Source organism: Somniosus microcephalus, chromosome 4 (assembly GCF_052327205.1).
Source record: "Somniosus microcephalus isolate GS21.2 chromosome 4, FLI_Smic_1.0, whole genome shotgun sequence".
Taxonomy (NCBI): Eukaryota; Metazoa; Chordata; class Chondrichthyes; order Squaliformes; family Somniosidae; genus Somniosus; species Somniosus microcephalus.
Window position 1 is genome coordinate 50,374,707 of NC_140990.1, and position 26,811 is coordinate 50,401,517.

General features: G+C 50.0%; 1 pseudogene; it reads right to left on the reverse strand.

Moving 5' to 3' along the window:
- Positions 1 to 24,503: 24,503 nt before the first annotated feature.
- On the reverse strand, positions 24,504 to 26,811 carry LOC147118842 (uncharacterized; annotated as a pseudogene).

Here is a 26,811-nt window from a genome sequence, read left to right on the forward strand (position 1 = left end):
GCCCCCTCATGGAGCTACCCCTCCCCCACTGCCCTAAGGCACTTAAGAGAACCCTGGGGCTCTTCGCCTACTATGCCCAATGGGTGCCCAATTATGCGGACAAAGCCAGACCCCTCATGAAGTCCACATCCTTCCCCCTCATGGAGGAAGCGTGCGCGGCCTTCTCCCTCATCAAGGGAGACATAGCCAAGGCCACAATGCACGCAGTGGATGAGTCCATCCCCTTCCAAGTGGAGAGCGATGCATCCGACTTCGCCCTAGCCGCTACCCTTAACCAGGAAGGGAGGCCTGTGGCCTTCTTCTCAAGGACCCTACAGGGCCCCGAGATCCGACACTCGTCGGTCGAGAAGGAAGCCCAGGCAATTGTGGAGGCGGTACGGCGCTGGAGGCATTACCTGGCAGGCAAACGATTTACCCTCCTCACCGACCAACGTTCGGTTGCTTTCATGTTTAATAACAAGCTGAGGGGCAAAATCAAGAATGACAAGATCTTGAGGTGGAGAATCGAGCTATCCACCTACGATTATGATATCTTGTACCGGCCAGGTAAGCTGAACGAGCCCCCTGATGCTCTTTCACGAATTACATGCGCCAGCGCGCATATTGATAGACTTCAGGCCCTCCACAACGACCTCTGCCACCCCAGGGTCACCAGACTTTACCATTTCATTAAGGCCCGCAACCTGACCTACTCCATCGAGGAGGTCAGGACCATGACCAGGAACTGCCAGACCTGCGCCGAGTGCAAACCGCACTTCTATAGGCCGGACAGAGCAAGCCTGATCAAGGCCACCCGCCCCTTCGAGCGCCTGAGCATCGACTTTAAGGGGCCTCTACCGTCATCTGACCGCAATGTGTACTTCCTCAACATCGTTGATGAGTACTCCCGTTTCCCTTTTGCCTTCCCCTGCCCAGACATGACCAGTACCACGGTCATCAAGTGCCTGAACGACCTCTTCGCCTTGTTCGGGTTCCCGAACTATATACATAGTGACCGGGGCTCCTCCTTCATGAGCGAGGAACTCCGTCAGTTCCTACTAGCGAGAGGTATTGCAGCAAGTAGGACCACCAGCTACAACCCCCGAGGGAACGGCCAGGTGGAAAGAGAGAACGCGACGGTATGGAAGGCCGTCCTCTTAGCCTTAAAGTCTAAGGGCCTCCCAACCTCCCGCTGGCAGGAAGTCCTCCCAACAGCGCTGCACTCCATCCGGTCACTACTTTGCACTGCCGTTAACGCCACCCCCCATGAACGAATGTTTGTTTTCCCCAGGAAGTCGAATACGGGAACCACTCTACCAACCTGGCTGACCTCTCCGGGGCCCGTCTTGCTGCGAAAGCACGTGAGGGCCCATAAAATGGACCCCCTGGTCGAGAGGGTGAACCTCCTGCACGCCAACCCCCAGTACGCCTACGTGGCTTACCCAGACGGGCGGGAGGACACTGTCTCCTTACGAGACCTCGCACCCTCGGGCACTCCGGAGACACCACCTTTACCCCCCCCCACCACCCCCCCAATTCCAGCCCAGGTAGACGGCATGCCGGAACCCCACGAGCCTTCGCCGACCACGCAGACACCAGCATTAACACCGGATAATGCAGCACCGCCGCTGTGACGATCGGAGAGGCTTACGAGGCCTCCGGACAGACTGACATACCAGAACTGGTAGTACACTTCACCCCGCCGGACTCAAATCTAAACAAGGGGTGAATGTGGTAAACCACTTTTATCGTTCACTATCGTTACACTATAGTTATCACTGTTGTACTGTTCTCACTGTTCTCACTGTTGTATCACTATACGAGGTCGCCTCTTGTTGCGCTGTTATACCTGGGCTGACCACCTCCAACTCCGCCCATGGCTCCACCTACCTGCCCAGGTATAAAGGTAGTCGACTGGCTGGTATTCCTCCTTGTTGGACCCGATCACCCACGAGGGTGGGCTCTGTTATTTAGTCAATAAAAACCTTTAGTTACGTTCCTAACTCGTCGCTTTTTATTGGACGAATTGATAGGTATATCAATTTTATTGACTAAATTTTAAAGATGTCTACTATTGACCAGCCAGGAGCCCTCCCAGAAGCACAGCCACAGCAGCTTTCAGACACCGGGCTACACCAGCCACACCAGCCGGCTTGGCTGCAAGCCCTCAAACCACCGTACCTGGATCTAAACCCACAGGCAGCAAACTCAGCCCTCAACTTCAAACACTGGCTGGGCTGCTTCGAATCCTACCTGGAAGAATCCGGCGTCCCTCAGAGATCCAAACTAAGAGTTCTGAACGCCCAAGCGAGCCCGAGAGTATACGCACTCATCCAGGACACGACTACATATGAGGCCGCTATCAACCTACTGAAACAGCAGTACCGGAGCCCGGTAAATTACATGTACACCAGGCACCTCCTAAGATCCCGCCCGCAACAGCCAGGAGAGTCTGTAGCTGAATTTTTACGGGCGCTAAGAGCACTCGGCAGGAACTGTGACTTTAAAGCGGTGACGGCTGTTGAAAATACGGAAGATAATATCCGCGATGCCTTTGTGAAAGGCCTACGGTCCGACTACTCACGGCAAAGACTGCTTGAAGCTAAAGACCTCGACCTGGACAAAGCTGAAGCCCTCGCTCTCTCCCTAGAGGTGGCCCATCAGGACCAGGAGGCGTTTTCCAGGTACTGCTCGCGACCCTGGGACTCGGGCCCGACCCCTACCGCAATACCTTCGCAGCGCCGCCCCCGGGACCTACCTCAGCGTCGGCGTCCCGGACCCGACCGGGACCGCCACCCCCGGTACCGGCTCCGACATCGGGCACCCGCGATCGGGCCGCTGGCTGCTTCTTTTGTGGCCAGGAGAAGCACCCGAGGTCGCGCTGCCCAGCCAGGAACTCTACCTGCTCAACCTGCAGGAAGAAAGGCCACTTCTCTAAGGCCTGCAGGAGCGGATCTTCAGAGGCCAGCAGTGCCTCATGCGAACTGTGGGGGCGGCCATCTTCTTTCAAGGCAACTGAGGCCAGCATCCCCACACGTGAGTCATGGGGGCGGCCATCTTTGATCAAGGCAACCGACCCCAATGGTGCCTCATGTGAGCTATGGGGGCAGCCATCTTCTCCGCCATTTTGTCCTACCTCGTGGGAGACGCCATTTTACCCACCACGCCCGACTGCCACCGGGCCCCCGGACCCGACGACTGCCTCGCCCGCAGACGACAACGACTCGCTTACCTACACACTAGCCTCCATCACTCTGGATCAAGCCCGCCCACACCACCTGTCCAAGTCGATGATGGACATCAAAGTAAACGGCCACGCCACGACCTGCCTGTTCGACAGCGGAAGCACGGAGAGCTTCATCCACCCAGACACGGTGAGCCACTACTCCCTCCCTGTCCTGCCAACGCGCAACCGAATCTCGATGGCATTGAGGTCCCACGCCACGGACATTAGCGGCTACTGTGTTGTGACCTTGTCGGTTAAGGGTACGGAGTATAAAAATTTTAAACTCCTCGTCCTCCCCCAGCTCTGCGCTGCCGTCCTACTAGGGCTGGACTTCCAATCCCACCTCCAAAGTGTAACCCTAGCATACGGTGGACCCCTCCCCACACTCACAGTCGACAACCAGCGAATGTTAAACCGCCCACCGCGTAACACCTGCAGCCTATCCACCCTCAAGGTGCCGCCACCTTCCCTGTTCGCTAACCTCACCCCCGACTGCAAACCCGTCGCTACCAAGAGCAGGCGGTACAGCGCTGGGGACAGAGCCTTCATTAGCTCTGAGGTGCGGCGCCTCCTGAAAGAGGGCATTATCGAGGGGAGCAACAGCCCCTGGCGTGCCCAGGTCGTGGTCGTTAAGACCGGCGATAAAAATCGCCTGGTCATCGACTACAGCCAGACCATAAACAGATACACCCAGCTGGACGCATACCCCCTTCCCCGCATATCTGACATGGTCAATCAGATTGCACAATACCGCGTATTCTCGACCATCGACCTTAAGTCGGCCTACCACCAACTCCCTATCCACCCCGAGGACCGCCAGTACACCGCCTTCGAGGCGAATGGGCGCCTATACCACTTCCTTAGGGTCCCCTTCGGTGTCACCAACGGGGTCTTGGTCTTCCAAAGGGAGATGGACCGGATGGTTGACCAGAATGGACTGCAGGCCACATTCCCCTATCTAGATAACGTCACCATCTGTGGCCGCGACCGGCAGGACCATGACGTGAATCTGGAGAAATTCCTCCGTACGGCCCAACGGCTGAACCTCACCTACAATAAGGAGAAATGTGTGTTTAACACCTCGCGCCTTGCCATCCTTGGCTGTGTAGTAGAGAACGGACTCATCGGCCCCGACCCCGAAAGAATGCGCCCCCTCATGGAGCTACCCCTCCCCCACTGCCCTAAGGCACTTAAGAGAACCCTGGGGCTCTTCGCCTACTATGCCCAATGGGTGCCCAATTATGCGGACAAAGCCAGACCCCTCATGAAGTCCACATCCTTCCCCCTCATGGAGGAAGCGTGCGCGGCCTTCTCCCTCATCAAGGGAGACATAGCCAAGGCCACAATGCACGCAGTGGATGAGTCCATCCCCTTCCAAGTGGAGAGCGATGCATCCGACTTCGCCCTAGCCGCTACCCTTAACCAGGAAGGGAGGCCTGTGGCCTTCTTCTCAAGGACCCTACAGGGCCCCGAGATCCGACACTCGTCGGTCGAGAAGGAAGCCCAGGCAATTGTGGAGGCGGTACGGCGCTGGAGGCATTACCTGGCAGGCAAACGATTTACCCTCCTCACCGACCAACGTTCGGTTGCTTTCATGTTTAATAACAAGCTGAGGGGCAAAATCAAGAATGACAAGATCTTGAGGTGGAGAATCGAGCTATCCACCTACGATTATGATATCTTGTACCGGCCAGGTAAGCTGAACGAGCCCCCTGATGCTCTTTCACGAATTACATGCGCCAGCGCGCATATTGATAGACTTCAGGCCCTCCACAACGACCTCTGCCACCCCAGGGTCACCAGACTTTACCATTTCATTAAGGCCCGCAACCTGACCTACTCCATCGAGGAGGTCAGGACCATGACCAGGAACTGCCAGACCTGCGCCGAGTGCAAACCGCACTTCTATAGGCCGGACAGAGCAAGCCTGATCAAGGCCACCCGCCTCTTCGAGCGCCTGAGCATCGACTTTAAGGGGCCTCTACCGTCATCTGACCGCAATGTGTACTTCCTCAACATCGTTGATGAGTACTCCCGTTTCCCTTTTGCCTTCCCCTGCCCAGACATGACCAGTACCACGGTCATCAAGTGCCTGAACGACCTCTTCGCCTTGTTCGGGTTCCCGAACTATATACATAGTGACCGGGGCTCCTCCTTCATGAGCGAGGAACTCCGTCAGTTCCTACTAGCGAGAGGTATTGCAGCAAGTAGGACCACCAGCTACAACCCCCGAGGGAACGGCCAGGTGGAAAGAGAGAACGCGACGGTATGGAAGGCCGTCCTCTTAGCCTTAAAGTCTAAGGGCCTCCCAACCTCCCGCTGGCAGGAAGTCCTCCCGACAGCGCTGCACTCCATCCGGTCACTACTTTGCACTGCCGTTAACGCCACCCCCCATGAACGAATGTTTGTTTTCCCCAGGAAGTCGAATACGGGAACCACTCTACCAACCTGGCTGACCTCTCCGGGGCCCGTCTTGCTGCGAAAGCACGTGAGGGCCCATAAAATGGACCCCCTGGTCGAGAGGGTGAACCTCCTGCACGCCAACCCCCAGTACGCCTACGTGGCTTACCCAGACGGGCGGGAGGACACTGTCTCCTTACGAGACCTCGCACCCTCGGGCACTCCGGAGACACCACCTTTACCCCCCCCCACCACCCCCCCAATTCCAGCCCAGGTAGACGGCATGCCGGAACCCCACGAGCCTTCGCCGACCACGCAGACACCAGCATTAACACCGGATAATGCAGCACCGCCGCTGTGACGATCGGAGAGGCTTACGAGGCCTCCGGACAGACTGACATACCAGAACTGGTAGTACACTTCACCCCGCCGGACTCAAATCTAAACAAGGGGTGAATGTGGTAAACCACTTTTATCGTTCACTATCGTTACACTATAGTTATCACTGTTGTACTGTTCTCACTGTTCTCACTGTTGTATCACTATACGAGGTCGCCTCTTGTTGCGCTGTTATACCTGGGCTGACCACCTCCAACTCCGCCCATGGCTCCACCTACCTGCCCAGGTATAAAGGTAGTCGACTGGCTGGTATTCCTCCTTGTTGGACCCGATCACCCACGAGGGTGGGCTCTGTTATTTAGTCAATAAAAACCTTTAGTTACGTTCCTAACTCGTCGCTTTTTATTGGACGAATTGATAGGTATATCAATTTTATTGACTAAATTTTAAAGATGTCTACTATTGACCAGCCAGGAGCCCTCCCAGAAGCACAGCCACAGCAGCTTTCAGACACCGGGCTACACCAGCCACACCAGCCGGCTTGGCTGCAAGCCCTCAAACCACCGTACCTGGATCTAAACCCACAGGCAGCAAACTCAGCCCTCAACTTCAAACACTGGCTGGGCTGCTTCGAATCCTACCTGGAAGAATCCGGCGTCCCTCAGAGATCCAAACTAAGAGTTCTGAACGCCCAAGCGAGCCCGAGAGTATACGCACTCATCCAGGACACGACTACATATGAGGCCGCTATCAACCTACTGAAACAGCAGTACCGGAGCCCGGTAAATTACATGTACACCAGGCACCTCCTAAGATCCCGCCCGCAACAGCCAGGAGAGTCTGTAGCTGAATTTTTACGGGCGCTAAGAGCACTCGGCAGGAACTGTGACTTTAAAGCGGTGACGGCTGTTGAAAATACGGAAGATAATATCCGCGATGCCTTTGTGAAAGGCCTACGGTCCGACTACTCACGGCAAAGACTGCTTGAAGCTAAAGACCTCGACCTGGACAAAGCTGAAGCCCTCGCTCTCTCCCTAGAGGTGGCCCATCAGGACCAGGAGGCGTTTTCCAGGTACTGCTCGCGACCCTGGGACTCGGGCCCGACCCCTACCGCAATACCTTCGCAGCGCCGCCCCCGGGACCTACCTCAGCGTCGGCGTCCCGGACCCGACCGGGACCGCCACCCCCGGTACCGGCTCCGACATCGGGCACCCGCGATCGGGCCGCTGGCTGCTTCTTTTGTGGCCAGGAGAAGCACCCGAGGTCGCGCTGCCCAGCCAGGAACTCTACCTGCTCAACCTGCAGGAAGAAAGGCCACTTCTCTAAGGCCTGCAGGAGCGGATCTTCAGAGGCCAGCAGTGCCTCATGCGAACTGTGGGGGCGGCCATCTTCTTTCAAGGCAACTGAGGCCAGCATCCCCACACGTGAGTCATGGGGGCGGCCATCTTTGATCAAGGCAACCGACCCCAATGGTGCCTCATGTGAGCTATGGGGGCAGCCATCTTCTCCGCCATTTTGTCCTACCTCGTGGGAGACGCCATTTTACCCACCACGCCCGACTGCCACCGGGCCCCCGGACCCGACGACTGCCTCGCCCGCAGACGACAACGACTCGCTTACCTACACACTAGCCTCCATCACTCTGGATCAAGCCCGCCCACACCACCTGTCCAAGTCGATGATGGACATCAAAGTAAACGGCCACGCCACGACCTGCCTGTTCGACAGCGGAAGCACGGAGAGCTTCATCCACCCAGACACGGTGAGCCACTACTCCCTCCCTGTCCTGCCAACGCGCAACCGAATCTCGATGGCATTGAGGTCCCACGCCACGGACATTAGCGGCTACTGTGTTGTGACCTTGTCGGTTAAGGGTACGGAGTATAAAAATTTTAAACTCCTCGTCCTCCCCCAGCTCTGCGCTGCCGTCCTACTAGGGCTGGACTTCCAATCCCACCTCCAAAGTGTAACCCTAGCATACGGTGGACCCCTCCCCACACTCACAGTCGACAACCAGCGAATGTTAAACCGCCCACCGCGTAACACCTGCAGCCTATCCACCCTCAAGGTGCCGCCACCTTCCCTGTTCGCTAACCTCACCCCCGACTGCAAACCCGTCGCTACCAAGAGCAGGCGGTACAGCGCTGGGGACAGAGCCTTCATTAGCTCTGAGGTGCGGCGCCTCCTGAAAGAGGGCATTATCGAGGGGAGCAACAGCCCCTGGCGTGCCCAGGTCGTGGTCGTTAAGACCGGCGATAAAAATCGCCTGGTCATCGACTACAGCCAGACCATAAACAGATACACCCAGCTGGACGCATACCCCCTTCCCCGCATATCTGACATGGTCAATCAGATTGCACAATACCGCGTATTCTCGACCATCGACCTTAAGTCGGCCTACCACCAACTCCCTATCCACCCCGAGGACCGCCAGTACACCGCCTTCGAGGCGAATGGGCGCCTATACCACTTCCTTAGGGTCCCCTTCGGTGTCACCAACGGGGTCTTGGTCTTCCAAAGGGAGATGGACCGGATGGTTGACCAGAATGGACTGCAGGCCACATTCCCCTATCTAGATAACGTCACCATCTGTGGCCGCGACCGGCAGGACCATGACGTGAATCTGGAGAAATTCCTCCGTACGGCCCAACGGCTGAACCTCACCTACAATAAGGAGAAATGTGTGTTTAACACCTCGCGCCTTGCCATCCTTGGCTGTGTAGTAGAGAACGGACTCATCGGCCCCGACCCCGAAAGAATGCGCCCCCTCATGGAGCTACCCCTCCCCCACTGCCCTAAGGCACTTAAGAGAACCCTGGGGCTCTTCGCCTACTATGCCCAATGGGTGCCCAATTATGCGGACAAAGCCAGACCCCTCATGAAGTCCACATCCTTCCCCCTCATGGAGGAAGCGTGCGCGGCCTTCTCCCTCATCAAGGGAGACATAGCCAAGGCCACAATGCACGCAGTGGATGAGTCCATCCCCTTCCAAGTGGAGAGCGATGCATCCGACTTCGCCCTAGCCGCTACCCTTAACCAGGAAGGGAGGCCTGTGGCCTTCTTCTCAAGGACCCTACAGGGCCCCGAGATCCGACACTCGTCGGTCGAGAAGGAAGCCCAGGCAATTGTGGAGGCGGTACGGCGCTGGAGGCATTACCTGGCAGGCAAACGATTTACCCTCCTCACCGACCAACGTTCGGTTGCTTTCATGTTTAATAACAAGCTGAGGGGCAAAATCAAGAATGACAAGATCTTGAGGTGGAGAATCGAGCTATCCACCTACGATTATGATATCTTGTACCGGCCAGGTAAGCTGAACGAGCCCCCTGATGCTCTTTCACGAATTACATGCGCCAGCGCGCATATTGATAGACTTCAGGCCCTCCACAACGACCTCTGCCACCCCAGGGTCACCAGACTTTACCATTTCATTAAGGCCCGCAACCTGACCTACTCCATCGAGGAGGTCAGGACCATGACCAGGAACTGCCAGACCTGCGCCGAGTGCAAACCGCACTTCTATAGGCCGGACAGAGCAAGCCTGATCAAGGCCACCCGCCTCTTCGAGCGCCTGAGCATCGACTTTAAGGGGCCTCTACCGTCATCTGACCGCAATGTGTACTTCCTCAACATCGTTGATGAGTACTCCCGTTTCCCTTTTGCCTTCCCCTGCCCAGACATGACCAGTACCACGGTCATCAAGTGCCTGAACGACCTCTTCGCCTTGTTCGGGTTCCCGAACTATATACATAGTGACCGGGGCTCCTCCTTCATGAGCGAGGAACTCCGTCAGTTCCTACTAGCGAGAGGTATTGCAGCAAGTAGGACCACCAGCTACAACCCCCGAGGGAACGGCCAGGTGGAAAGAGAGAACGCGACGGTATGGAAGGCCGTCCTCTTAGCCTTAAAGTCTAAGGGCCTCCCAACCTCCCGCTGGCAGGAAGTCCTCCCGACAGCGCTGCACTCCATCCGGTCACTACTTTGCACTGCCGTTAACGCCACCCCCCATGAACGAATGTTTGTTTTCCCCAGGAAGTCGAATACGGGAACCACTCTACCAACCTGGCTGACCTCTCCGGGGCCCGTCTTGCTGCGAAAGCACGTGAGGGCCCATAAAATGGACCCCCTGGTCGAGAGGGTGAACCTCCTGCACGCCAACCCCCAGTACGCCTACGTGGCTTACCCAGACGGGCGGGAGGACACTGTCTCCTTACGAGACCTCGCACCCTCGGGCACTCCGGAGACACCACCTTTACCCCCCCCCACCACCCCCCAATTCCAGCCCAGGTAGACGGCATGCCGGAACCCCACGAGCCTTCGCCGACCACGCAGACACCAGCATTAACACCGGATAATGCAGCACCGCCGCTGTGACGATCGGAGAGGCTTACGAGGCCTCCGGACAGACTGACATACCAGAACTGGTAGTACACTTCACCCCGCCGGACTCAAATCTAAACAAGGGGTGAATGTGGTAAACCACTTTTATCGTTCACTATCGTTACACTATAGTTATCACTGTTGTACTGTTCTCACTGTTCTCACTGTTGTATCACTATACGAGGTCGCCTCTTGTTGCGCTGTTATACCTGGGCTGACCACCTCCAACTCCGCCCATGGCTCCACCTACCTGCCCAGGTATAAAGGTAGTCGACTGGCTGGTATTCCTCCTTGTTGGACCCGATCACCCACGAGGGTGGGCTCTGTTATTTAGTCAATAAAAACCTTTAGTTACGTTCCTAACTCGTCGCTTTTTATTGGACGAATTGATAGGTATATCAACTGCAAACTGGAGTAACATGGAAATGGAGTGATGAGTGTAAGCGTGCCTTTCAGAAATGTAAATGCCTAGTCACTTCAAAAGAAGTATTGGCCCACTACAATCCAACACTACCGATTCGGTTAGCATGTGATGCGTCTCCCTATGGCATCGGAGCGGTGCTGTCACACAAATTCCCTGATGGTTCAGAGAGGCCAATAGACTTTGCGTCGCGCTCGTTAATCTCAGCTGAGCGTAACTACGCCCAGATTGACAGGGAGGCCCTCAGCCTGGTGTGGGGGGTGAAGAAGTTCAATCACTATCTGCACGGGCAGAAATTCACCCTACTGACTGATCATCAGCCCCTGGTCTCCATTTTTAACCCAAAGAAGGGCGTTCCGGTGATGATGGCGCAACGGCTGCAAAGATGGTCACTTTTTCTAGGGGCTCATCAGTACAACATAGAGTACAAGGGTACGAAACAGCATGGAAACGCTGATGGGCTGTCGCGCCTACCGTTGCCTACGGTAGAGGAAGCACCTGCAGTGGACCCTGTTAAGATATTCCATGCGACCATAGTTGAATGTTTACCTGTTACAAACTCAAGTATAGAGAAGGAAACCTGAAATGACCCGACACTCTCTCGAGTCTATGATTTGACGGTGAAGGGATGGCCAGCACATGGCGACTCACTGTTGCCAGCATTCTCGCCAAGGAGAGAACAGCTGTCAGTGTGCCGGGGGACCTTGATGTGTGGATCCCGAGTGGTAATTCCACCCAAGTTGAGAGATAGGGTGCTCAATGAGCTTCATGAGGGTCATCTGGGAGGGGTAAAAATGAAGCGCCTAGCCAGGGCATTTGTGTGGTGGCCGGGAATCGATAAAGAAATCGAGGATATGACCAAGAGATGCACAGGATACCAGAAGGTCCAAAACGCTCCACCACAGGCCCCACTACATCCATGGGAGTGGCCCTCATCTCCATGGCAATGGGTACACATTGATTTTGCTGGTCCATTTATGGACTCAATGTTCCTAATCGCTGTGGACGCCCATTCGAAATGGCCAGAGGTCATCAAAATGTCCTCCACCACCACGGAGAAAACTATTGCAGTCCTACAGACCATCTTCACCAGGAATGGCTTGCCAGAACAGATTTGCTCTGACAATGGACCACAGTTTCTGTCAGAGGATTTCCGGAGGTTTCTGAGGAATAATGGGGTGAAGCATTACACATCTGCCCCATATCATCCAGCCACAAATGGATTGGCTGAGAGGTTTGTTCAGACCTTTAAAAAGGCCATAAAGGCAATGCATAATGACGACATACCACTACAACACAAGGTGGATAATTTCTTGTTTGCTTACCGGAATGCGACACATGCAGTCACCAACCAAGCTCCAGCCATAATGTTCTTCAACCGAAGGCTAAGATGTCGCCTGGATTTGCTCAAACCAAACATAAGACGAGATGTTGAGGATAAGCAATTCCAGCACATAAATGAGAAGCCAACCAGTAGCTTCAAGATAGGGCAACCAGTCTTGGCCCGCGACTACCGAACAGAAAAATGGCAGCCAGGAACGATATGCACACAGCAGGGACCACTAATGTACGCAGTGGACGTTGGAGAGAGCATCGTGAGATGCCATGCTGACCAGATTCTAGAGTCACAGGAACAAGCCAAACCCATACCACGAGCAGGTGCACCTGGTAATCAACCCGAAGTACAGATTGCGTCTACCTCAGAAGCAGTGGTATTGGAAGCTGACGAACCAACCAATGACAATGAGCCAGAATCAACTCCGCTGCAAGAACAGGATACTCGAGAAAGGCGCTATCCAGTCAGGATCAGGAAGCCTCCTCAAAGACTGAACTTATAAATGATTATTTCAGTTGATGTATATAGTACCGAGAAAATTGTAATTGTAATTAGTTATTATTTAGTTGTTAAATGAATGTTATGTACTGTTTATCTAAAAGGGGAGGAATTGTTGTGTATGTACCTTTAAGAGAAGAACTGATTCTATACTGCAGTACCGGCAGTGGCCACCCCTGTATATAAAGCCATAGCAGGCTTCTGTATTTCAGTCTTGAATTACTCTCTGTTCAGTAAATACCTGTTTTATTGTTCTCCTGCAGTCTGAGTATTATTGATCCTCGGACACTACAGAGGTGTGTAAGAAATATGTCCCAGCCGCTCTCTTCCATGGTTCAGAGCTCCTAGACACAGAACAGAAGGCTTCTTTACAACTGTGTTAAGAGTCAGGAAGAACAACGGTGAATGCTGGAAACGTGCTGTCAAATCAGAGATTGGTGTAAAACTGCGATCGGTTCCTGACTGAAAGTGAAACGGCAGGTTTAAGTTTCCAGTCTAAGAATGACTGTGGTAATTATTCCATGTAGATTTAACATTTTTGTGTGACAGTCCTGAGTCTACCATTTTAAGGCAGGCATTAACCCATTTAAAATAAATTGGTTAAAGTCTGCATTAAAATAGCAGACGGAGGAGTTCACAGGAGCCTGTTAACTGCTGGTACAATTATACAACAGATATTTGATCTCCAGATAAAGAAGGACCTGCAGCGTGCTTCCAGGAATTCCCTGTTTTATTGATGTGTGTGTTAGACTTCAGGATAACTAAAAATACAGCTGGAACATCCACGGGGTGCGATCCTGACAGTCACTCTGGGATCACTCCCGCTGTGGAACTCCAGCACTGACCCTGCTGAAGGTTAAGGGAGTGGGACCTCCAGGAATGGACGGTAAGGAAGCTGGGTTTCAGTATCCTGACAAATATATGGTGAGGAACCAGAGGAATCCTTACTGAGGAACCGCCTGGGGTTTTACCGGCCAGCGTAGGTCTAGAGGAGAATGATGTCTGACTCGTCGGACTTTCTTACATTGAACCCAGTTTGGATCAAGATGAATTCAGTTTACAGGAGAATAGGGACAAATATCACTCAGAATTGAGGGAGACAAAAGCAGCCATTAGAGAAGCTCAGAGATCTTTGGAAAAGAAGATGCTGCACAATTGTAATAATTGCAAAAGCTTTTCCAGCTACTTCAGGAGTCAGAAGACCATTAAAGATGGTTTAAGGCCACTGAAAGACAGTTCAGGACAGATTGAAACAGGTTCCCAGGCTGTGACAGAGCTGTTAAATGACTATTTCACATCTGTCTACGCTCCTGTGGATGATGCTCAGATTCCAGCTGTGGGATGTGCTGTCGACCATAACATCGTTAATATTAAAATTGAAAGGGATTGTCATCTTGGATAAAATAGGAGATCTGAAATTAGATGGCGCTCCAGGCCCAGATGATATCCACTCACGGGTGTTTAAAGAGATGGGACGGTGCTCTGTGAGCCCCTTGCCCGTATCATCAACAGCTCCATAGAGTCAGGGATTGTTCCCTGAGATTGGAAGGGAGCTCACCTCGCTCCCATTTTCCAAATCATGGAGAGATCAGAGCCGGGGAACTACAGGCCCGTCAGTGTGACCTCGATCACAGGGAAGATGCTTGAAGGGATCCTGAGAGATGCTGTTTATGATCACCGGGGGAAGGGAAGGGGCCGTTAGAGAGACTCAACACGGCTTCCAGAAAACAAGGTCACGTTTACAAACTAGCTGGAGTTTTGTGAAGAAGTTGCTCGGATGGTGGATGAGGGGAATCCGGTTGACATTGTTGACCTCGGGTGTCAAACTCATTTTCTATGGTGGGTCTTGTAATGATATCAGCAAATAGTGATGATATTTGTCTGTGTTTGATTACTTATGCCTTACAGCATATTTGTCTGTGTTTTTGATTACTTGTGCCTGACCAGCAGAGGTCATGTGAGAGACAAGCAGTCCAGAGGAGTTTTACTTTCAGTTTCATTCTAGATGCATCACAGCACAGTGTGTTCTGTAAAAAGCTGTAGAAAGTCTTGAACAAGACTTTAGATTAAACAACATTCTCTTTCAGAAATGAGTCTTTATTGAACCCAAAAAGAAACCAAAACATGATGTCAGAAGTGGCTGGAAGAGAAAAAATCTGAAGTTAGCAACTTGATGGGACAGTGAAAGCAGTTGTGGCAAGTAAGCGAAATCAGCTCTCCACATATTAGCAAGCCAGAAGAGAACATCGTTGCTTACCATTAGAGAATAGCTAACGAAGTGAAAAAATGGAAGGTTTACTCCCACCGGCGACGCTTCAATTAACAGGTAATGTGGCTGAAAATTGGAGAAGGTTCAAACAATGTTTAGAGTTGTATTTAGCGGCAATCGGAGCTGACAAGAAAAGTAATAAACAGAAATCGTCACTGTTCTTGCATGTCGTGGGTGATGAAGCACTGGAGGTGTATAATAACTTCACATTCGCTGTTGATGGAGACAAAATGAAGCAAGACTGCTCACCTGATATAGCAGAGTACTGGAACTGCAGGGCGGAACTATCAGTGGTCGAAGACATCATCTACAAAGGAAGTAAAATAGTTATCCCAAAGAGTCTGAGAAGAGAGATGCTAAAAAAGATCCATGGAGGACATCTGGGAATCGAAAAGTGTAAGAAAAGAGCACGAGAGGTGATGTACTGGCCACGAATCAACCAAGATGTGACAAATGAGGTGTCAAACTGCACAATATGCCTGAAATATCGAGCAAGCAATCCGGTAGAACCACTAAAGCCACACCCAGCACCAGACAGACCTTACCAGAAGGTAGGCGCTGACCTATTCGTATGTCAAGGGAAGGACTATCTTGTCATCACAGACTATTACTCCCTGTATCCAGAGGTTTGTAGACTGTACACCACCACTGCAGAAGCTGTGATAAGAAGTATGAAAGCCATATTCTCCAGACATGGCGTGGCAAGCGAGGTCTTCACAGACAACGGACCCCAGTTTAACAATGCAAATTTCCGACACTTTGCCAAAGAGTGGGACTTTGTCCACACAACATCAAGTCCTCACTATCCACAGTCCATGGACTAGTGGAAAAATCGGCCCAGACAGTGAAAAGACTGATGTACAAGGCAAAAGACAGTGGAACTGACTTCTACCAAAGCATGCTTGTATACCGCACAACGCCGCTCGAGTGTGGTATGTCACCAGCCCAACTCCTGATGGGACGTCGGCTAAGGTCAAACCTACCCATCCCGGAGAACCTCCTGAAAACAAAAGAGGGGGAGAAAGTGAGGAACTTCAAAGAGCAACAGAAAGAAAAGCAAAAGTACTACTATGACAGAGGAACACAAAACCTACCTGAACTCCACACTGGTGACCAAGTAAGGTTGAAAGACAAAACAAACACATGGACTCAGAAGGGAACTATCCTGAGTGAAGTTCAACCAAGATCATACACCATTCAGACAGATGAGGGTGCTGTTCTGAGAAGAAATTGTCGAGATCTTCTCATGGGACCAGCCACAGCAGGTCAAGAGACTGATACTGGTGAACAACCTGATCACACAGCTGAGAACCAATCATCTGAGGCAACAACTCAGATTCAAGGACAATCAATCAGAAAATCTTCAAGACACGTGAAGCCTCCTGAGAGACTCATTGAGCAAATTTAAGGACTATTGTTAAAGAAGGAAGTAATGTTATCTTATTCTTTCTTCAAGTTCTAGTGTATTGACATATTTCATGTGAACACACAAAGCAAGGGTAAAAAACCTTGATCATGATAATGATAATGTAAGTTCATTAAATGTTGTTGGTTAAAAGTAAAATACTTTTGTTTTAAGAAAGGGAGATGTAATGATATCAGCAAATAGTGATGATATTTGTCTGTGTTTGATTACTTATGCCTTACAGCATATTTGTCTGTGTTTTTGATTACTTGTGCCTGACCAGCAGAGGTCATGTGAGAGACAAGCAGTCCAGAGGAGTTTTACTTTCAGTTTCATTCTAGATGCATCACAGCATAGTGTGTTCTGTAAAAAGCTGTAGAAAGTCTTGAACAAGACTTTAGATTAAACAACATTCTCTTTCAGAAATGAGTCTTTATTGAACCCAAAAAGAAACCAAAACAGGTCTGATCCGATATCCTGGCACTTGTTGTGGGCCACATTCAGCAACAGTTATTAAATTAGTAATAAATGAAGATAAACTATATCAGTGATTATTTACAGTTAGATTTTATTTACAGCTGCTGCTGCTCCCGATCCCTGGCACCTCTCAGCTTGAACCATTGCATCAACATTTGGAGCAAGTGACTGGGCTGAGGCCTGTCCTGGATAAAAACACGAGGACCACTTGTCACCACAGAACTTTGTTACCCAACCACTGACCCTGGGAGTGAATTCCACAGCCTCACAACTCTCTCTGTGAAGAAGGTTCTCTCGGTCATTGTTTCAAATCTCCTACATTTAATCTTGTATCTCTGGCTCCTTGTCCTGACCCCTCCACCACTGGAAACAGCCTGCTTCTATCTACCCCATCCCACCTTTCATCATTTTAAACATTTCTATCATATCGCCCTGGAATATGTGTTGAATATGAGAAGGACGAGTCCGAACAGAAAGGACACAAAGTCAGAATGGGCCCGAGACTGAGCCACCTACCATTCTGGTCAGGAATGTACCTGTACTTCCTGTACTCCTTTTTGTTTGAGATGTGGGCGTCGCTGGCAAGGCTGGTATTTATTGCAATTATTGCCCCTCCCTAACTGCCCTTGAGAAGGTGGTGGTGAGCCGCCTTCTTGAACCGCTGCAGTCCGTGTGGTGAAGGTCCTCCCACAGAGCTGTTAGGGAGGGAGTTCCAGGATTTTGACCCAGTGACGATGAAGGATCGACGATTATATTTCCAAATAAGGATGGTGTGTGACTTGGAGGGGAACTTGGAGATGGTGATGTTTCCATGCGCCTGCTGTCCTCGTCCTTCCAGGTGGAAGAGGTCGCGGGTTTGGGAGGTGCTGCCGAAGAAGCTTTGACGAGGTCATGGGTTTGGGAGGTTAACCAAAGGTTTTTAGGGATATGGGTCAAAGGCGGGTATGTGGAGTTAGGTCACAGATCAGCCATGATCTCATTGAATGGTGGAACAGGCTCGAGGGGCTCAATGGCCTTCTCCTGTTCCTATGTTGCTGAAGAAACCTTGGCGAGTTGCGGCAGTGCATCTTGGTGGTGGATGGGGTGCCGACCAAGTGGGCTGCTTTGTCCTGGATGGTGTCGAGCTTCGAGTGTTGTTGGAGCTGCACTCATCCAGGCAAGTGGAGACTATTCCATCACACTCCTGACTTGTGCCTTGTAGATGGTGGACAGGCTCTGGGGAGTCAGGAGGTGAGACACTCGCCGCAGAATACCCAGCCTCTGACCTGCTCTTGTTGCCACCTGATCTGTTTACAACCACAACTGGCTGCCTCAGTGATTATCAGATAATTTGGAAATATATCGCCATTCCTTCATCGTCGCTGGGTCAAAATCCTGGAACTCCCTCCCTAACCGCTCTGTGAGAGTACCTTCACCACACGGACTGCAGCGGTTCAAGAAGGCGGCTCACCACCAACTTCTCAAGGGCAGTTAGGGAGGGGCAATAATTGCAATAAATGCCAGCCTCTGTCAGGCCTGGACAGACTAGATGCTGGAAGGATGTTTCTGATGGCCAGGGAGTCCAGAACCAGGGGTCATAGTCTAAGGATAAGGGGTAAGCCATTTAGGACTGAAATGAGGAGGAATTTCTTCACCCAGAGAGTGGTGAACCTGTGGAATTCTCTGCCACAGAGGGCGGTGGAGGCCAGTTCATTAAATATATTCAAGAAAGAGTTGGATATATTTCTTAAGGCTAAAGGGATCAAGGGATATGGGGAGAAGGCAGGGACAGGGTACTGAATTTGGATGATCAGCCATGATCTCATTGAATGGCGGAGCAGGCTCGAAGGACCGAATGGCCTACTCCTGCTCCTATCTTCTATGTTTCTATGTTTCTATAAACCACAAGCACACAACACTCTCTGCTGCACACACCTTGTAAACATTATCTCTGCGCCTCCACAGTGAGGAGGTAAACTGCAAGAAGAGGGGAGAAGAGGAGCCCTTCCATCCCATGGCAATCTGCGTGCTTTACTCTGTAACCTTTACTCTTCCAATAAAGTCACTCCCTGCGGGCTCTTTTCAAGGTTTCTTTGGTGACCTTTTCCCACAGTTCGGAATATTGACAACATGACCGACCTGCATCATTGGTGACATCACAATGACTGTTGGCAACACGGCCGACCTGCATCGCCGGTGACATCACAATGACTATTGACAAACGGCCGACCTGCATCACCGGTGACATCACAGTGACTATTGACAACACGGCCGACCTGCAACATTGGTGACATTACAATAACTACTGACAACACGACTGACCGGCATCACCGGCGATATCACAATGACCATGGACAACACGGCCGATCGGCATCACTGGTGACTTCACAATGACTATTGACAACACGGCCGACCTGCATCACCGGTGACATCACAATGACACTGAATGGTTTAGGGTTCGTGGTCGGGGTGTTGCGGTTCGGGGCTGGTGTTACACTTCGGGGTTTGTCGTGGTGGTTAGTGGTTAGTGGTTACGACTAGGTGTTAGGGTTAGAGGTTAGTGGATATGCTATGGGTTAGGATTCATGGTTAGTGGTTTGGAGTTAGGAGATAGAGTAAGGTTGCAACCCACTATTGACAATGCCAGTGTCACTGGAAACATAGAAACATAGAAGATAGGAGCAGGGGTAGGCCATTCGGCCCTTCGAGCCTGCTCCGCCATTCAATGAGATCATGGCTGATCATCCAAATTCAGTACCCTGTCCCTGCCTTCTCCCCATATCCCTTGATCCCTTTAGCCTTAAGAAATATATCCAACTCTTTCTTGAATATACTTAATGAACTGGCCTCCACCGCCCTCTGTGGCAAAGAATTCCACAGGTTCACCACTCTCTGGGTGAAGAAATTCCTCCTCATTTCAGTCCTAAATGGCTTACCCCTTATCCTTAGACTATGACCCCTGGTTCTGGACTCCCCGGCCATGAGAAACATCCTTCCTGCATCTAGTCTGTCCAAGCCTGACAGAATTTTATAGGTTTCGATGAGATCCCCTCTCAATCTTCTATACTTCAGTGAGTATAAGCCCAATCGACACAATTTCTCCTCGTACGTCATTCCTGCCATCCCAGGTATCATCCTGGTAAATCTTTGCTGCACTCCTTCTATGGCAAGAACGTCCTTCCTCAGATAAGGCGACCAAAACTGCACACAATACTCAAGGTGCGGTCTCACCAAGGCCCTGTACAACTGCAGCAAGACATCCTTGTTCCTGTACTTGAACCCTCTTGCTACGAAGGCCAACATACCATTTGCCTTCTTAACCGCCTGCTGCACCTGCATGCTTACCTTCAGCGACTGGTGCACAAGAACACCCAGGTCTCTTTGCACTTCCCCTTCTCCCAATCTATTGCCATTCAAATAATAATCTGCCTTCCTGTTTTTGCCACCAAAGTGGATAACCTCACATTTATCCACATTATAGTGCATTTGCCATGTTACTGCCCAATCACCCAACCTGTCCAAATCATACTGGAGTTTCATGACGTCCTCCTCACAGCTTACCCTCCCACCCAGCTTTGTGTCGTCTGCAAATTTGGAGATATTACATCCAATTCCCTCGTCCAGATCATGAATATATATTGTGAACAGCTGGGGTCCTAGGACCGATCCTTGTGGTACCCCACTAGTCACTGCCTGCCACTCGGAAAACGACCCGTTTATTCCAACTCTTTGCTTTCTGTCCGCCAACCAGTTCTCTATCCAAGTCAATACCTTGCCCCCAATCCAATGTGCCTTAATTTTGCACGCTAATCTCTTATGTGGGACCTTATCGAAAGCCTTCTGAAAGTCCAAATACACCACGTCCACTGGTTCCCCCTTATCTATTTTACCAGTTACATCCTCAAAAAATTCCAGTAGATTAGTCAAGCATGATTTACCTTTTGTAAATCCATGTTGACTTTGTCCAATCCTGTCACTGCTTTCCAAGTGCTCTGCTATTACATCTTTTATAATGGACTCTAGCATTTTCCCCACTACCGATGTCAGGCTTACCGGTCTATAATTCCCCGCTTTTTCTCTACCACCTTTTTTGAATAGTGGGGTAACATTAGCTACCCTCCAATCCATGGGTACTGCTCCAGAATCTATCGAGTTCTGGAAGATGACCAGCAATGCATTTATTATTTCTAGGGCCACTTCCTTAAGTACCCTGGGATGTAGATTATCAGGCCCTGGGGATTTATCGGCCTTCAGTCCCATCAATTTTCCTAACACCATTTCCCTACAAATACTGATTTCTTTCAGTTCCACCCTTTCATCAGACCCTATGTTCCCCGGCATCTCTAGGAGGTTATTTGTGTCCTTTTTCTTTTCATTTTTTGATATGTGCTCTATACACACATCGAAGGTGAGAAAGAAGCAGAGGGTAATGGCTGATGGGTGTTTTTGTGACTGGAAGGCTGTTTCCAGTGGGGTTCCGCAGGGCTCAGTACTGGGTCCCTTGCTTTTTGTGGTATATATTAATGATCTAGACTTGTATATAGGGGGTAAGAAAGGATTAATTAGCAATCTTGTTGTACGAGGCCCCTTGGGTCGGATCAATCATAATATGATCGAATTCTTCATTAAGATGGAGAATGAAGTAGTTGACTCAGAGACTAGGGTCCTGAATTTAAATAAAGGAAACTACGATGGTCTGAGGTGCGAATTGGGTAAGATTGACTGGGGAATGTCACTCAAAGGGTTAACAGTGGATAGGCAATGGCAAACATTCAAAGACCGCATGGATGAACTACAGAATTTGTTCATCCCAGTTTGGCATAAAAATAAAACAAAGAAAGTAACTCAACCATGGCTAATGAGAGAAATTAGGGATAGCATATGATCCAAGGTGGGGACATGTAAATTGGCCAGAAAAAGCAGTAATCCAGAGGATTGGGAGCAGTTTAGGATTCAACAAAGGAGGACAAAGGGATTAATTAAGAAGGGGAAAATGGAATATGAGAGTAAGCTTGCAGGGAACATAAAAACTGACTGTAAAAGCTTTTATAGATATGTGAAGAAAAAAAGATTGGTGAAGTCAAGCGTAGGTTCCTTGCAGTCAGAATCAGGGGAATTTATAATGGGGAACAAAGAAATGGCTGACCAATTAAATACATATTTTGGTTCTGTCTTCACAAAGGAGGACACAAATAACCTCCCAGAAATGTCAGGGAACATAGGGTCTGATGAAAGGGAGGAACTGAAAGAAATCAGTATTTGTAAGGAAATGGTGTTAGGGAAATTGATGGGATTGAAGGCCGGTAAATCCCCAGGGCCTGATAATCTACACCCTAGGGTACTTAAGGAAGTGGCCCTAGAAATAGTAGATGCATTGCTGATCATCTTCCAACATTCGATGGAATCTGGAACAGTGCCCATGGATTGGAGGGTAGCTAATGTTACCTCACTATTCAAAAAAGGTGGTAGAGAGAAAATGGGAAATTACAGACCGGTAAACCTGACATCGGTAGTGGGGAAAATGCTAGAGTCCATTATAAAAGATGTAAAAACAGAGCACTTGGAAAACAGTGACAGTATCGGAAAAAGTCAACATGGATTTACTGGTAAAATAGATAAGGGAGAACCAGTGGATGTGGTGTATTTGGACTTTCAGAAGGCTTTCGATAAGGTCCCACATAAGAGATTAGCATGTAAAGTTAAGGCACATGGGATTGGGGGCAAGGTATTGACTTGGATAGAAAACTGGTTGGCAGATAGAAAGCAAAGAGTTGGAATAAATGGGTCTTTTTCAGAGTGGCAGGCAGTGACTAATGGGGTACCGCAGGGATCGGTCCTTGGACCCCAGCTATTCACAATATATATTAATGATCGAGACAAGGGAACTAGATGTAATATCTCCAAATTTGCAGATGACACAAAGCTGGGTGGGCGTGTGTGCTGTGAGGCAGATGCCGAGAAACTACAGGATGATTTGGACAGGTTGGGTGATTGGGCAGAAGCATGGCAGATGCAATATAATGTGAGGTTATCCACTTTGGTGTCAAAAACAGGAAGGCAGATTATTATCTGAATGGTAATAGATTGGGAGAAGGGGAAGTGCAACGAGACCTGGGTGTCCTTGTGCACCAGTTGCTGAAGGTAAGCATGCAGGTGCAGCAGGCGGTTAAGAAGGGAAATGGTATGTTGGCCTTCATAACAAGAGGGTTTGAGTACAGGAACAAGGATGTCTTGCTGCAGTTGTACAGGGCCTTGGTGAGACCACATCTTGAGTATTGTGTGCAGTTTTGGTCGCCTTATCTGAGGAAGGATATTCTTGCCATGGAAGGAGTTCAGAGAAGATTCACCAGGCTGATACCTGGCGTGGCAGGAATGACGTATGTGGAGAGATTGGGTCAATTGGGCTTGTACTCGCTGGAGTTTAGAAGAATGAGAGGGGATCTCATTGAAACTTATAAAATTCTAACAGGACTAGACAGATTAGATGCAGGAAGGATGTTCCCGATGGTCGGGGAGTCCAGAACCAAGGGTCACAGTCTAAAGATAAGGGGTAAGCCTTTTCGGACAGAAATTAGGAGGAATTTCTTCACCCAGAGAGTGGTGGACCTGTGGAATTCTCTATCACAGAAGGCAGTAGAGGCCAATTCATTAAATATACTCAAGAAGGAGTTAGATATATTTCTTAAGGCTAAAGGGATCAAGGGATATGGGGAGAAAGCAGGGACCGGGTACTGAACTTGGATGATCAGCCATGATCTCATTGAATGGTGGAGCAGGCTCGAGGGGCTGAATGGCGTACTCCTGCTCCTATCTTCTATGTTTCTATGTTTCTATGTATGATTAAGTAGTTTGCCGATGATACTAAAATCGGCTGTGTGGTTAATGCTGAAGAAGGAAGCTGTAGACTGCAGGAAGATATCAATAAATTGGTCAGGTGGGAAGAACAGTGGCAAATGGAATTGAATCCGGAGAAGTGTGAGGTAATGCATTTGGGGAGGGCAAACAAGGAAAGGAATACACATTAAATGGTAGGACACTGAGTAGTGTAGAGGAACAAAGGGACCTTGGAGTGCATGTCCACAGATCCCTGAAGGTAGCAGGCCAGGTAGGTAAGGTGGTTAAGAAGGCATAAGGAATGCTTGCTTTTATTAGCCGTGGCATAGAATACAAGAGCAGGGGGTTTATGCTTCAACTGTATAAAACACTAGTTAGGCCTGAGCTAGAGTACTGCGTGCAGTTCTGGTCACCACATTACAGGAAAGATGTGATTGCACTAGAGAGGGTACAGAGGAGATTTACAAGGATGTTGCCGGGAGTAGAGAATCTTAGCTCTGAGGAAAGACTGGATAGGCTGGGTCTGTTTTCCATGGAACAGAGGAGGCTGAGGGGAGACCTTATTGAGGTGTATAAAATTATGAGGGGCCTAGATAAAGTGGATAGAAAGGACCTATTTCCCTTAGCAGAGGGGTCAAAAACCAGGGAGCACAGATTTAAAGTAATTGGTGGAAGATTTAGAGGAGATTTGAGGGGAAATTTCTTCACCCAGAGGGTTGTGGGGGTCTGGAACTCACTGCCTGAAAGGGTGGTAGAGGCAGGAACCCTAACCACATTTAAAAAGTACTTGGATGTGCACTTGGGATGTTCTAACCTGCAGGGGTACGGACCAAGAGCTGGGAAGTGGGATTAGGCTGGATAGCTCTTTGTTGGCCGGCGCGGACATGATGGGCCAAAATGGCCTCCTTCCGTGCTGTAACCTTCTATGATTCTATGTTGTGGATCACACACTAGGTCCAGTTGCTGAAAGTGATTAACAGACTGGGTTTTGCATTTAGTGATTCCAGCCATGTTACTGAGACCTTCCCTGGATACCAAGGCTAGGAGAGGCACTCTGGAAGGTATGGGGAGCTGGGAGTTGTCCATGAGAATAACTGAAAGTATGAGAACTGAACTAAACTATAATTAGAAAGGAGAAAAGGCCCAAAAACGGAACAGTCGGTAATAGGACATCAATTAGTCTCCTCTTATCTTAGAGAAATAAAGAACACAACAGTTTATGTTTACACCAAAACTGGCTTGACAGATATCCAGAAACTTAAACTCCAGCCCAGTTAAAGGGGTTATTAACATCAGCACAAACAAACAAAGGATGTGATTAATGGCAGAATTGAACCCCCTGCAGTCACTTGTGAACATGCTGGTGTCTCAGTAGGTGAGATGATCGACTGAATCCCTTCCCACACACGGAGCAGGCGAATGGCCGCTCCCCAGTGTGAATTCGCTGGTGTCTCAGTTGGTTGGATGACTGAATAAATCCCTTCCCACACACGGAGCAGGTGAATAACCTCTCCCCAGTGTGAACTCGCTGGTGTATCTGGAGATTGGATGCAGAAGTGAATCCCTTCCCACATACAGAACAAGTAAACGGCCTCTCCCCGGTGTGAACACACTGGTGTGTCTGGAGATTGGATGCAGAAGTGAATCCCTTCCCACATACAGAACAGGTAAACGGCCTCTCCCCGGTGTGAACTCGCTGGTGCTGAATGAGGTGAGATGACTACCTGAAGCTCTTCTCGCAGTTAGTGCAACTGAACGGTCTCTCGTCTGTGTGAACAAGCTGGTGTTTAATTAGATCTGCAGAGAGTTTAAAGCAGTTCCCACAGTCAGAGCATTTAAAAGGTCTCTTGTCAGTGTGAACTCAGTGGTGTAAATGGAGGCTGGACGACAGAGTGAATCCCTTCCCACACACGGAGCAGGTGAACGGCCTCTCCTCAGTGTGACTGCGTCGATGAGCTTCCAGCTGTGATGGGGAACTGAATCCCTTCCCACAGTCCCCACATTGCCACAGTTTCTCCGTGGTGCGGGTGTCCTTGTGTTTCTCCAGGTTGGACGATCGGTTGCAGCCTCATCCACACACAGAACACGTGTATGGTTTCTCCCCGCTGTGAATGGTGCGATGTTTTTTCAGGCTGTGTAACTGGTTAAAGCTCTTTCCACAGTCAGTGCACTGGAACACTCTCACTTGGGTGTGTGTGTCTCGGTGCTTTTCCAGTCACACTGATGTTTGAAATCTTTTCCCACAGACAGAAGGGACAAACATTTCTCCTTCCACATTCAAAGGCCGATGATATTCAGGTCTCGATGAATGGAGTGACTCTGTCAGATCTCGATGTGATGTTTGGTTGAGTTTGCGGTGTGTAAATGCTGCCCTTCTCACAGCCTGTAAAAGGAGTTTACAAAAGCCATCACTGTGAGTCCAGGATAGAAATTGACAAGATTCTCTCCTCCTGGTTCCTGGCCAAGGGGGCCGCGCATGCGCCCTGCTGCCCACTGAGCCTCTCAAGATGGCGGCCATTACCCCGGGCCTGTCACCGGGAGAAAGTCCCGCAGCTGCCGCCCCACTCGGGGCAAACGCCCGGCCCGGAGGCTCTTGTTTGGGGCCTAAGGCCCACACCGGGTGTTTGTGAAGCGGATAATGTTGAGTGTTTTAATAATGGGGCCTGGGGCCGCACTCGGGGTGTGAGCAGCCCGCGTCCCCCCGGGGTTCATTAATCTTTTATTTAAATCTGGTAGTACTTGTTACAATTCATCAATTACATGATAAATCCATTATATTCATTAACCACAATAAGGCTAAGCCTTAGAAAAAACAGCTTTAGGATTAACAGTACAAATACAATAATACATTTTTCCAGACAAAACCAATGTCAACAATACAGGTACCTATAGTAAAAAACAATACATACCAGTCCTACTGGCAATCTAGTAACTCTTCATTTTTGCTTGGTATAACCTGTTGTCCTTTTTTTTTAATTTTAACATTCAAGTACAACAGTACAACTCAACAGTTACATAGTAAATCCATTACATTCATTGACCAATTATGGTCAACAATATAAACACAACAATAAATTTTACAGGTAAAACAATAATGTTTACAGTACAAACTGCAACTATTTAATAAACCAAGAATCCGTACACGCCAGTCCAACTGGCATTGTTCAATCATTCAGTCATTCATTCCTCCATTCGTCCGTTCATTCGCTCAAGCATAAGTTCCATGTGCATGACTCTGTACATGTGTGCCGTTTCTATCTGCGTGCAT